The sequence below is a fragment of the Chaetodon trifascialis genome, chromosome 6 (assembly GCF_039877785.1).
Source record: "Chaetodon trifascialis isolate fChaTrf1 chromosome 6, fChaTrf1.hap1, whole genome shotgun sequence".
Classification (NCBI taxonomy): domain Eukaryota; kingdom Metazoa; phylum Chordata; class Actinopteri; order Chaetodontiformes; family Chaetodontidae; genus Chaetodon; species Chaetodon trifascialis.
In genome coordinates, this window is record NC_092061.1 from 30,950,549 (window position 1) to 30,965,274 (window position 14,726).

Consider the following 14,726-nt stretch of genomic DNA (forward strand, 5'->3'; position numbering starts at 1 on the left):
AAGGAGAGAGACCTAAGCTCTACTGATTGAGACAGGTGGAACTCCGTGAGGACCTTAGGCAGGAAGGCTGGGTTGGGTCTCAGAATGACACTACAACCATCCGAGGAGAACCAGCAGCAGTCGCCATGCACTGACAATGCATGAAGTTCACTCACCCTCATGGCCGAGGTAATAGCAAGCAGAAAGGCGGTCTTAATGGAAAGCGACTTCAAATCAGCACCCCCAAGGGGTTCAAAAGGGGGACTCTGAAGAGCCCCAAGGACGACATCCAAGTCCCACAAGGGACCAGCCTGAGCCCCACTGGAAAGGGGTGGAACAGGGTGCCATTCACCTGGGAGAGAAGGTCCCTCCGGCACGGGAGCTCCCATGGTGGTCTGTCCAGCAGAGGTGGAATGACTGAGAACCATGCCATGTGGGGCCAAAGAGGCACCACCAATATCACCCGCACATGCTCCACCAGAACTCTTCGAAGAAGAGGCTGGAGAAGAGCGAAGGGGGGAAAGGTGTAGAGCAGAACCCTGGGCCATGGGTGAGCCAGAGCATCCCAGCCCAAGGGGGGATTGTCGTTCCGCAGAGAGAAAAGGAGCAGGCAATGGGACGACTCCCTGGACGCGAACAGGTCGACCTCTGCCCTGCCGAAGCGACGCTTTATCTCGGAAACCACTTCCGGATGGAGCCTCCATTCCCCCAGCTGAGGGCCCCCCCTCGACATGATGTCCGCTGCGGAGTTCAGTACCCCCGGCACATGCACGGCTCTGAGTGAGAGGAAGAGGGGGTGAGCCCACTGCCAGAGAACTGTAGCCAGCTTGCACAGGACCGGGGAGCCAAGCCCCTCCTGCCTGTTGATGTAAGCGGCCGCCACTGTGCTGTCGGTGCGGACAATGACATGATGACCCCTCAGTCTCGGCAAGAAGAAGAGCCGTCCTCAGCTCCAGGACATTTATATGCTGACCCTGCCACCGGCCGGTCCAGACACCGCTGACCCCACAGCCTTTGTGTACCGCGCCCCACCCTGCCGGGGATGCATCGGTGTACACCAGCTGGCGATAGACCACTGGACCCAGATCACGGCCCGCCCTGATGTTCACAGGGACCTTCCACCACAGAGAGACCAATACTTTGGTCTTGTGGGACCTCTGAGGGCACAGACCCAAGCTCAGCAGACACCTCTGTACAGGCCGCATGTGCAAGAGGGCAAGTGGGACTACCTGCACCATGGCTGCCATTAGGCCCATGAGGCGAAGGCAGAGACCCCAGTTGACCAGAGCGCGCAGCCGGAACAAGGCAACGCAGGACCTGAAGGCCAGCTGCCTCTCCTGGGTCAAAGCAACTGTACCGCTCCTCGAGTCCAGGACCATAGCCAAGAAGGAGGTCACCTGGGCCGGTTCGAGCCTGCTCTTCTTGTAGTTTAGGCGCAGGCCTAAACTCCGAATGTGGTCCAACAGCAGGGCTACGTGTCAGCGGCATTGCTCCTGCCCTCCATGCCCTTGCACCTCAGGGGGGAGAGAACCGCATCCATACATCGAGTGAAGGTGCGTGGTGCCAGAGAAATACCAAACGGCAGCACCTGAAACTCGTACATTTTGCCGGCAAAGCCGAACCGCAGGAAGCGCCAGTGACCCCTCCAGATGGGTATCTGGAAATAGGCATCCTCCAGGTCTACAGTGGCGAACCAATCTCCTGCAGAGATTGCCTGTCTCACCCTGGGGACCGTCAACAACCGGCATCTCAGGGGCCGTAGATACTGATTCAGCCCCCTGAGGTCCAGAATAGGGTGAAGCACTCCATCCCTCTTCGGGGCCAGAAAGTAGCTGGAGAAAAACCCAGCCCGCTGATCCCCTGAGGCCACCTCCCTTATGGCCCCTTTTTCCAGGAGAGCGGACAGCTCTGCCTGCAGAACCGCCCCCTGGAGAGGATCGGCCATTGTTGTAAACATGGGTGTTCTTGTAACTGGCGGTCGGCGCAAAACCTGAATGGGGTACCCATGGGTCATGGTGGAAACCACCCACAGGTCGGCCTCCAGGGCCAACCAGGGCACCCTGCGAGCAGCAGACGAGGAAACCTGGTTGGCCCGAGTCCGATGATTGTCAGGAGGGTTGAGGGTGCTTGGAGGACCCCTCTGCCATAGCAGTCAGTCCTCTGCCCCTGCCCTGGCGGTGGCGCTTATGCTGCCAGGAGGCTTCTAGCTGGAGTCTGAGGTCCCCTTGACCCCATGACAAGGCCTCAGGAGCTGGTGCTGGCCGAGAGCGATAATGCAATAAGGCAGTGGCGTGAGCGCCAAACATGGCTGTGGGTTCCACCGGCACTTTAAGCAGGCAGTCTCTATCCCCCTGTTGCAGCTGGGATTGAAACAGCCACAAGTGGCGTCTAGATACCAAAAAGGAAGCTAAGGCACTGCCTGCCGCCTCAGCCTGCTCCCTCATCACAGAGGAGAGGCATGAGGAGGCCATCTGCAGCCCCTCACCGACGCTGGTGTCGACCTGAACCTGCCAAGACAAGTCACAGAGGTAAAGGGACAAAATAGCGCCTGTATTTGCCAGCCGAGTCTGCAGCGACATGGCTTTATGTAGCCTGGCGAGCAGGCTATCCATGACACTGCAGTTTTTACTCGAGCAGGTGGCGTTGCCAAGTATGGAGCTAGAGGGGGACACCAATGGAGTGAGGGCTCGGTCCACTGGGGGAAGTGTCCCACAAGCAATCTGGTCCCTGTCGTGCATGTTTGAGAACCGGCGACATGCTGCAGACCACTTGTGGGCAGTGGCTGGAGTGTGGAACTGCTGGCACAACAGCTCCTTAAAATCAGGTAGGAGCGGCACCTGGGTAGAGGCAGGGCGCACCTCCGTACCCTCTTCAAACCAAGAGGATGTAGCCCTGGGGTTCTCGGGAAGGGCAACACCCAGAGCCCTAGTGGCCCTGCTAATTACTTCCTCAAAACGATGGGCTACCTCTCCCCTAGTCACCTCACTCACAGACGGCTGTGCGCAAGAGAGAACATTATCCTCGGAGGAAGAGATGGTCTCCACATCTACGTCCTCTTCCCCCGCCTCCTCTTCCTCTTCCCCTAAGGGAGGAAAAGAGCTCAGCGGAGGCCGAACCGTGATAGGCTGAAGAGGAGGTAATGGAGCCTGCCAGGCACCAGAACACTCCCCCCTCCCCTCTGAAGCCACCACCACTCTCCTAGTTTTAAGCCGTGGTCCCTCATAAACCTGAGCACCCATACACTTTGGAGCAAAAAATCGGCAACGGGCCTCTCTGGTACATGCAGGCAGAATAAAACAATCCATGCACGACTGAAGGTTCTCTCTCGAAACTAAAGCATGTTCATGCCCCAGATATAAAACACAACTATCATGCCCATCCTCTAGGGGCATTGCCACCCCGCAACCCACACAACAATGTCCCTCCTGCGCCATACTGACCCAGAAGTACTCTCTCACTTCCTGTTAGCCATAGCACCGAAGCTAACTCACTTATTTATCCTTTTTTTTTCTCGTTTTTTTCCTGTTGGAGAGGGAAAGGCCGGCGTTCGCTGCCAAGCGCGTTAGGCCGCGTTACGCCAACAAGAGGACACCGCCAGAGCCAGGAGCCGGAGCTTCGGCTCTGGCCCGACCCTCAGACGACCAACATTGCAGCTGACACAGTCAGTACCTAACCACCGAACGCTTCAGCTCACGAGCCGTGAATAATACGTTGGGGAGAGATATATGTTGACCCAGTCAGAATGAGTCATGGTTGGTAAAAACTTTTCAAGACTGACTTTAGTGATGTAGTTAGGTGTAAAATATGAATAAAATGACATGCTGCATGACTGGCTTTATTTTCACTCTCACATTTAACTTCATTACGTACAAATTTACAAGTGGATCGCCGATATTGTCTAGTGTATTTTGGGTAAAATCGTCATCAACTGTCCACCACGTCATCATCAGTCATTTGTCAACAGAGTGCAAGCTAGGTGGAGCATTTTTACGGACTGAGCTAAACATGAGTGGCAGTTCATTTAAGCATAAAAGTGGAGCGACAAAGCGCAAAGAAAAGGAAAAAAGAGAGCAAGGAAAAGCCAAATTACAAAAACTGGACACATATTTTGTTAATCCTCCTGGAGATGAACCTGACATTGCTGTTGGCAGCGATTCAGGCCTGCCAAATCTGGCAGCACAGTCAGGGAGCCAGATTTTCAGGTAGCAATTCTAGCAAGCACTACACCACAAACAATGTGTGAGCTGTTGTGAACCGTTGATGGTTGTTATTTCTAGTAGCCCAGCTTATATCCCCTTCTTTCTGTCTCGGCTGTATAGTGGTGATGTTAGGGACTCAGCAGTTGCTAGATGCTCCAGGGTAGAGCCAGCAGGATGCCAACAGTAAAAGATATATCCTTAAGATGGGCCCATGCAGACCAAAAGGTTCATTTCCCACCGATAACTACAATCGGTGTTTTTCGGAAAGTTATTACACCTCTACCACTAAAGTTGGGATGAAACTTCCCCGCAGCTGGATGTGCTATTCCCCCAAATAAGACTGCTGTTACTGTGAGCCTTGCTGGCTTTTTGCCAACCGAAATGCCCCATATTACAACAATGCATGGGTAAATGGAATAAGAGACCGGAAACATCTTTCCGCCAAAGTTAGTGCATGCATCGTCTATGAGCAGTGGAAACTCAACAGCACAATAGACGCCAATATGGAGAGGAATGTGTGTAATGCAGCCTTCTTTTGAAGACAAGTCGTGGAGCGCATTGTAAATGTAGCTCTCACTCTGGCTTCATGCAACCTGGCTTTCAGGGGGCACAGGGAGGTTCTAGGAAAGGGAAATGCTGGCAACTTTTTGTCAATAATCGAATTATTAGCTCAATCCGACCCTGTTTTGAAAGAGCTAATCAACCGACCAGAAGGGTCAGTGAAATACCTAAGTCACCAGATACAAGATGAGATTATTTACATATTATCTCAACGTGTGAAAGCTGACATAATTAATGAAATAACTAAGCCCCGTTTTATTCCATTATCATGGACACAACGCAAGATGTGTCAAAGATAGACCAGCTGAGCCAGGTTTACCGTTACGTTACTGTTGTTAAGAATGACATGGATATTGCAACAGATATACAGATCAATGAAGTGTTTTGGGGGTTTGAAGTGATTGTGGGCTCATCAGCGTCAGAACTTGAAAACCAAATCCTGGGCTCTATAGAGAAAAATGGAATAGATCTGTCAAAATGCCGTGGACAGGGCTATGATGGGGCTGCAAACATGAGTGGTGTGTATTCAGGCGTACAGGCAAGAATATCAGAGAAGGAGCCCCTTGCCCGTTATGTTCATTGTGCTGCTCATAATCTCAACCAAGCTCTCAACGACTCTGTTAAAAACGTCCCTGGGATGAAGCAGTTCTATGACACTGTAGAGAAGCTGTACAACTTTTTTGGTCACAGTATCAAACGATGGGCGCTCCTTGGTGAGTTAATGACGCCAGAGAGCAGAAATGTCACATTAAAACGCTTCTGTCCCACTCGCTGGTCTTCTCGACATGATGCGCTTTTTGCGTTGAGGCACAGATATGGAGACATTATAAAAGCCCTCATCAAAATATCTCACACCAGTGCACTCAAGAATGCCATAAGCAAATTTTCTTTCATATTTTTGGTCAACATGGAAACCAAGATTCTGGAGTGTATCACAGTTACTGCAAGCAAAGGATGCGGACATTCTGAAAGCATCTACTCTACTGCAAAACGCCATCATGGAATTTAAGGAGCAATTTGATGAGGCTGCCAATTTGCATGAGGATGAAGTCTGCCACTCTTGCTCTAGCTTCTAAATGGGGAAGTCAAACGTAGTTTGAAACAACCAGGGCCAGAAAAGTTAAGCGTCACTTTGATGAACTGTCTGAGGACAGCCGCCTCACTGACGCAGAGTGCAACTTCCGGGTGAACTTTTTCAATGCCTGTCTTGACATCATCATCCAGCAACTGTCCCAAAGATTAACCATCTTAAATGGAACTGTGAAGATGTTTGAGGCAATTCACCCCAACACAATGCTGAAAGCAGGAGATGAGGATTTATATCAAGCTGCCCAGCGGCTTAGTGAGCACTACAATCGGGACATCGCCCCCAGTTTCCCTGGCCAGCTGCTTTCTTTTAGAACCTCTTTCAGGAACCAGATACCAAAGCAAAAGTCTGTTGCGGATCTGGCAAAAATGCTCATTGTCAACCACCCTGCAGTAACTTCTACATTCAGTGAGGTTTGCACCGCCCTCCTTTTATTTTGACTCTTCCTGTCACCGTTGCAACCTCTGAGCGCTCATTCTCCAAATTGAAACTCATTAAAAACCACCTGAGGAGCACAGTGGGACAGGAGAGACTGAGTGGACTTGCCATGTCGTCCATAGAGAATGAGAGAGCAAAGAAAATGGACATACGGCGCATCGTGGACGAGTTTGCGGAGCGCAAGGCTCGTCGTATGCCCTTCAAATAGTGGTGAGTAGGTCTAGTACTTCATATTGAATTTGTGTTTGTACGTGAACATGTGGGCCGCTGTGCCAGTTTTACTAAACTTTATAGCTGTTGATACATTAGCCTACTGTGCTCTCATTAGTTGAAATAGTTCAAGTGGGTGTCAGAATGTTGTGGTCGCTATCCGCGGTGCTGAACTACTTTGAATTTGTGGTGTTTTATTATTAGGGGCCATGTAGCCTAATGTTTTGTTCTCTTGGTTTGTTAGACTTCATGTCAGTTTGATTGACTTCAAAATGACACCGTTGCTCTCCGTGGTGCTGAAGTCGGGGCCACACAAGCACGCCTAGAGCTTGTGCATGACATTGCTGAGCTGCTGCGTCTTTCGCGTGTGTTCCTGTTCACATATCCTGCATCTCATCTGCGTGTCTGCAGCAGCGCAGCAATGCTGTAAAGCGATGTTAACATGAGCTTTACATCATGAGCCGTTCATGTGCCCCGCCCCCAGCCCAGCACTGATTTGTTCTGCTACTGATCAGGAATGTATGTGCAATTCAATTCAATTCAATTCAATTCAATTCAATTCAATTCAATTCAATTCAATTCAATTCAATGTAGCAGAACTGGCCTCTAACTGACCTTTTCTTACCCTCTCTGACTTCTCATGAGAAACGGAGTTGTAAACCAGTCTAACCGATTGAATTATAGACCATCTGGTTTGCTTATAAGGAGATGTGATTTCGGAGAGAGACAGGATGTCCAGTTCAGTGAACTCTCCTTGACACTCTTTCAGAGGGGAGAGCGGAAAGGTCAACGCCTTTACCTCATGGGCTATCTCCTACCCAGGATGTCCCATGTCAATGCTAATTCTTCCCCGATAGCCCCTAAGGGCTCAAGACAATTAAACTGTCTGGAGGGACAAATGCCATGCCTCATAGGAATCCACAAACTGGATGGGGCTGATGGGTTGTAAATTGGACATTCCTGAAGCAACTTGTGCTGTATGTTGTGTGCTTTTCCTACTACACCAGGATAACCAAATCTCCATGTTAAACTTAACTTCTGATGTTTTCACCTTGCAGGACTCATTTTACGCATAATGTTGATGTTTTTGAGTTCCTCTAACTTGAAGAATGACGAAATTGCGATTTGAACTGTTTTATAAAATTTGTCTGAATTTCTACCATGGAACCATACTGCCATTTAGAGGTTCATAACAATATGCTTGACGTGATGCATTTATTAATAAGTAACCGTAATAGTGATAATCATTTTGGGCAAATGTAGTCTGCCTCTTTTTCCTTCTTTATTTTGTGTTAGTTATACCGTGAGTCATCATACATATTAGGATGAAATTGTTACCATGATTATCTTTAATGTTGTCATACAATCATAGGAATTGCCTAATGCATGTTGTGAACAATGTTGAAATGTCCATTCAACATATATGTGATTGACCATAGTGAGAAGCAGATGAGCCCCTCGTATGAATCATTAATTAATTCCAGCTCCATGAGGTGAGATTACAGATTAGATCACAAACCATCTCACGTGTGTGACGGCCTGCCCATTAGACACGCCCTGGAGCGAGATTTAAATGTCTGCAGCTGCAGCATGAATTCAGTGCGTGTTACTCAGTCTTGTCTTAAGTTATGTTACGTTATGTTTTAGTTTTGTTTGTTACTACTTAGTTGTCTTAGTCTTGGACAGTCGTTTTGCTCTTTAAGTTTTTCCCGTCTTCGAGCTACTCAAAAGCCATACCGAGTAGCGTGATTTACTTTTCAGAAGACGTGTTTCTATAGTTTTGCTGTAAACTTTCATTTTTTTAAGTCACACGTTTTTGTTTTAGTATCTGTAAATTTTAGTCAAATAATAATAATTTTGTAGACCCTTTTCGACCGGCCATCGAAGAGACCATCAATTTTGTTACTATCCGTCTAAAATAATCCCTCACGGACTCAACCGAACCAAAACCCTGCAGCCAGCTGTTGATCCTTGGTCTTAACAACCATCCGGAGCCGTCCCTTATCTGTAACCGACACCGTAGAACCCAGCTTGAGAGACATCACCGTCCAACATCAGCCCTTCACCTTGGTGTGCCTGGGCATCTTTGAGTTAGTTCTGACCAGAATTTACCAGGAGGTCATCAACCAAGTAGGCATGCTAAGCGGGTTTGAATAAGAGTTGGTCCGTGAGGTTAAGATACTGCTAATTTATCCAAATTCTCTCAACTGCTCATTTAATCCCTTAACTTTACGTTCGCGTCCCTATTATCCCCTTACAACTACTTCTCACAATCGCCAAACTGGTTTGTCATCGCGTTGCCATAAGTTTCTTTTGTGTTCTGTCATATCACCTCATATCTTCTGTCGTACCATTCATGATGTATCATTCATTATCCATAAATGTGCTTAATAAATGAAATATTGATTTAAGTCCTTGTTAGACGGTGTCCTTTTGAGCTGAATATATACGATCCCTGTATCCAGAGTTTACACTTCAGATTATCAGACTGGTTTACTGTTAGTTCATTCGTTAGTATATTTATCAGCGTTATAGCAGTTAATTTCTGCAGTCCTTCTTAGCTGAGGAAGGTGGTGCCCTGTCATTTTATCAACGAATGCAACATCAAATTAAGGTAGTTCCCCTACAATCACAACAAAAGTTGTCTCAGGACACTTCCATACAGAGCTGGTACAGGCCGAGCTCTTTTATCTACAGAGACACAGAGACAACAATTCCCTCATGAGAAAGCACTTGGCGACAGTGATGAGGAAAAACTTCCTTTCAAACAGGCAGAAACCTCAGGCAGAAGCAGGCTCTGGGTGGACGGCCATCTGCCATCTGCCACTTCTACACCAAGGGCTCTATTTATGACTCCGGCGCCGGCACGGCGCAGGCTGTGCCGCCAGCGCAGTGGTATTTTTGAGTGGCGCAGGCAGGCGCACGGCGCATTTGGTATTTTGGTAGACCGAGGCGTACAGAGGTGCGCCAGGATGGGCGTTGTGGCACAATAGGGGGGAGGTGTCAGCATAATGAGCCGCGCATTGGAATTTTCGACCATTTCAGTCTGCGCCTGCGGCATAAAAGTGCGCTGAAAGTTCGCCACCTCAGACCTGGACAACTCTGTGCGCCGGCGGTGCAAGTGGATTTTCGTAAACCGGCGGAGTCGGGCGCTCACGTCACCAACACCTCACAGTCAGGTTTCCACAGTGTCTGGCATTTCACTGCGATCAATAATTAGCAACAACCGCAATTCAATGCAACTATCAGCACATACAGTCAGACCTAAATTTGTATATTTTGATCAGTATCTCATCTGACCACATCGAACGCGCGTTCGGCACGCGTAATGGTCACTCAACCTGACCGAATGTACACAGGTGAAACATGGATGTCTGGTGATCTGTGACTCAAATTGCCTGGTGACAAACGTATATGCCACTTTCCCCGGGTTGGCACATGACTCGTTCATCCTGGCGAATTCTAGAATCCCTACAGTCTTTCAGGGGGACACCCCTCTGGATGGGTGGCTGCTAGGTGATAACAGCTATCCACTGAAAACGTGATTGATGATGCCATATATCCCACGTCAATAAGACGGCAGCGTGGTTTTAACGGTGTTTTCAGCAGTGCTCGGTCAGTCATCGAACGCACACTGTGATCAATAATTAGCAACAGCAATGATTCAATGCAACTATCTGAGTCAGAGCATACAGTCAGACCTAAATTTATATATTCAGTATCTCATCTGACGACATCGCAAACGCGTTCGGCATGCGTAATGGTCACTCAACCTGACTGAATGTACACAGGTGAAACAGGGATGCGAACTAATCGGTTAACGCCGCTGTGCCAACCAGAAACAGCCATGGCATCCTACAGAGCATATATACTGCATCTATCTCAGAGCACTGGAGAGACAGAGAGAGACAGACACATGAAAAAACGTAAGTGATGATCGTTGTCCGCTATTACCCACTTCATTTCATTCCAAATACAAATGTTACCGTTGTAATGCTTAACGTTATCTACAAAGATGGAGTACATCATTGCTTTGAGGAGGATGAGAAGGAGGAGGAGGATTTACCATCTAAGGACCTCATACTTAGACATCAGAATCAGAATCAGAAATCCTTTATTTATCCCCGAGGGGAAATTGTTTTTGTTGCAGTGCTCCTTACAAGAGTAGAATTAGAAAAAAAATTAGAAAAGTAAGAAAATAGAGAGAACTATAAACATAAAAAGCAAATATAAAAACAATATATATATATATATAAACAAAATATACCACAAAATATAGAACATCATATAAAACAATATATATATACTGAGAAAAAATAAACAGTATATACAAACGGGTGTGCAAAGTAATACAAACAGATGTCAGGAGACATGAGTGACGTCAGTCTCCTGGAAACTTGTCATGTGCTTTGCCAGCGGTGTTCTTAAAGGTGAGGGGAGGAGCTGCTGTGATTGGTGAAGATTTGACTCGGCTGTGCCAAACCCACTCCACGCCTTCTCCCCTCCCTCTTTCCGAGTTGCGTTGCTGGGTGGGACTGAGATGAGAAGGAGGTGGAGATGCGCCAGGGCGCAGCTCACGAAAATACCAAAGACTGTGCCGCCACGCCCCATCGGCGCAGTGGACCTGACTTTGCGCTGCGCCTGCACCTGCGCCTGCGCCTGCGCCGTGCCGCCGGCGGAGTCGAAAATAGAGCCCCAAGAGTGTGGATCAACCACACACTGTAGAGGCTCAAATTAAGTTTAGCTGTTTGTCATGCGAATTTTTTGAACCCTGCACTGAAAATGAATACTTTGCATATTTGTGGAGTACCCACCTACAAGTAAATCACAAACTTTTAAAGAATGTAAATTTCAGAGCAGTGTATCTCCACTTTCAATGTGCATAAAAGCCAAACACATAGAGAGCATACTTTGAAGATTTCTAGTCTGAAATAATTGTCAGAATAACCAATGATGCTTGTGATGAAGTAGCCCATGAAAGTCAAGGTGAGCTAGAGCAACTGGCAACTTCTGACATAGAAGACCTAGACGTCATGGAAGAAGCCATTGTCCAATACACCACCTACTGTCACAGCATGGGATCTACACTACAACAGACACCTATACATGAACACACAAAAAATGCCTCTAACAGCTTGTTTACACAAGATTATCTAAAATAAAACCACTGTGAATTATAAAAACCATAATATTTATGAAGACCATGAAGCTGATTGTAGACAAATTGCTGTGTGTCTTATTTGTTTTACTGAAATAATTCTACAGAGGACACATTTTAGAAAGTTAGAAAGGTTTGTTTGTTTGTTTTTTGGCCCTCACTGCACAGTTGTTCTTCATGCTACTGTTCTTAATGCCTGTGTAGCAGAACTGGCCTCTAACTGACCTTCTCTTACCCTCTCTGCAATACTCCAGAGAAATGGAGTTGTAAACCAGTCTAAGTGGTTGAGTTATAGACCACCTGGTTTGCTTACAAGGAAGGTGTTAATTTCAGAGACAAGATGTCTGGCCAAGAGGAATTCCCTCCATGTTTTCTTTTCGGGGAAGCCAGAGACACAGACACCTCAACATCAAAGGTTGCCTTCTCCTCACCTTCTCCTCACTATGTTTCTCATGGCAACGCTAATTCTCTCCTGATAGCCCCATGAGAGATCGGGACAATAAAACTGTCTGAATGAATGGTGCCAGGCTCCAGAGGAACCTCCAAAAATCAGATAATGTTGATGGGTTGTAAATTGGGCATTCCTGAAGCAACTTGTGGTGTATGCTTGTGTGCTTTTTCCTAATACTCCAGGATAACCAAACTTCTATGTTGAACTTAACTTTTGATGTTTTCACCTTACAGGACTCCCAATATGTATAATATTGATGTTTTTCCAGTTTCTCTAATTCGAAGAATGACAAAGTTGTGATTTTAACTGTTTTATAAAGTTTGTCAGAATTTTTATCATGGAACCATACTGCCATCTAGAGGTTCATAACAATACGCTTGACGTGATGCATTTATTATTAAGTAACCGTAATAGTGATAATCATTTTGGGCAAATATAGTCTACCTTTCTTTCTTTATTTATTTTATGTTAGTTATACCTTGAGTCATCATTCATATTAGGACGAGTATTATAAATTGTTACTATGATTTTCGTTTAATGTTGTCATCCAATCATAGGAATTGCCTAACGCATGTTGTGAACAATGTTGAAATGTCATTGAAAAACGTCCATTCAAAATATATGTGATTGACCATAGTGAGAAGCAGATGAGCCCCTCGTATGAATAATTAATTAATTCCAGCTCCATGAGGCGAGATTACATCGTGTGCCACAAACCGTCCTACGTGAGCGACGGCCTGCCCATTAGACACGCCCTGGAGCGAGATTTAAATGTCTGCAGCCGCAGCATGAATTCAGTGCGCGTTACTCAGTCTTGTCTTAAGTTATGTTACGTCATGTTTTAGTTTTGTTTGCTACTTCTTAGTTGTCTTAGTCTTGTACAGTCGTTTTGCTCTTTAAGTTTTTCCCGTTTTCGAGCTACTCAAAAGCCATACCGAGTAACGTGATTTATTTTTCAGAAGATGTGTTTCTATAGTTTGGCCATAAACTTTCATTTTTCTAAGCCACACGTTTTGTTTTAGTCAGTAAATTTTAGTCAAATAATAATAATTTTGTAGACCCTTTTCGATCGGCCATCGAAGAGACAATCAATTTTGTTACTATCCGTCTAAAATAATCCTTCACGCACTCAACCGAACCAAAACCCTGCAGCCAGCTGTTGATCCTTGGTCTGGGTTAACAACCATCCGGAGCCGTCCCTTATCTGTAACCGACACCGTAGAACCCAGTTCGACCGTCCAACATCAGCTCTTCACCTTGGTGTGCCTGGGCCTTCCACCGGACCACCGAGCAGATCGAGCCACGGACAAGCACCTGAGCATCTAGTTCGGAGCAGAACTCACCGGGACCTCATCAACCAAGTAGGCATGCTAAGCGGGTTTGAATAAGAGTTGGTCTGTGAGGTTAAGATACTGCTAATTTATCCAAATTCTCTCAACTGCTCGTTTAATCCCTTAACTTTACGTTCGCGTCCCTATTATCCCCTTACAACTACTTCTCACTATCGCCATACTGGTTTGTCATCGCGTTGCCATAAGTTTCTTTTGTGTTCTGTCATATCACCTCATATCTTCTGTCGTACCATTCATGATATATCATTCATTATCCATAAATGTGCTTAATAAATGAAATTTTGATTTAAGTCCTGTTTAGACGGTGTCCTTTTGAGCTGAATATATACGATCCCTGTATCCAGAGTTTACACTTCAGATTATCAGACTGGTTTATTGTTAGTTCATTCGTTAGTATATTTATCAGCGTTATAGCAGTTAATTTCTGCAGTCCTTCTTAGCTGAGGAAGGTGGTGCCCCGTCATTTTATCAACGAATGTAACATCAAATTAAGGTAGTTCCCCTACAGTAGACTCCATAAATGTTTTCTATTGTTGATTATTTAAACCATTTAAGTATATATGACTTAAAATTGTTAAATTCTGTAGATTTAAGTTGACTATACTTGAACAAATTCATTTTCTCTACCATCAGTTACTTAAACCATTTGAGGCAATCACTTAACACAAATGGTTTAAGTACAATCAACTTATCCAGGTTTACAGTGCAGAGGGAAATTCTTCAAAAACCTATTTTGTCTTTTCTGTTGAATTTTCAAAGTCAATGTCTCGACACAGAGCATCCTCATCTGCTGGACCAAAGGCTTCAGATGCCCCGGACTGGAGGGTGAAGACATGGTGAAGTTACTGAAATAGGCCATTCACAGGAGAGGGGTCAGTCTGACTGCTGAGGCTTCATCTTCACTTCATCGCTGCATTGTTTACTCCAAAGATCAGCTGATCACGCCGAGGCCAGCCGGCTTGTCGGCCAGAACATCAGAGATCCCTGCTGAAATCTGGAGGAAAACACACAGAGGATGCAGGGGAGGACTGAAACAGCAGAGGAAAAGAGCTGGATCGAGACAACAGAGGTTTATGGAGAAGAGGAGATATAAGCTGTGTCTCTCCTCTGTCATCATGGGCAACTTGAGGTCGCTGGCAAATGAGGATGAGCTAACAGCACTTGCCAGGAGTCAGGAGAAGTACCGGTACCAGTCTGATGTGTTTTACGGAGAAATTGGCTGCACCAGGACAAATCTGACGACAACGTCTCCATCAGTGGCTTTCAGACTTTTCGGGCCAACCGGGATTGC

The 14,726-nt window shown here is 46.4% G+C and overlaps 1 pseudogene; it reads right to left on the minus strand.

Annotated features, from left to right (window-relative positions):
• Positions 1 to 208: 208 nt before the first annotated feature.
• LOC139332544 (uncharacterized) lies at positions 209 to 3,218 on the minus strand (annotated as a pseudogene).
• Positions 3,219 to 14,726: the final 11,508 nt, after the last annotated feature.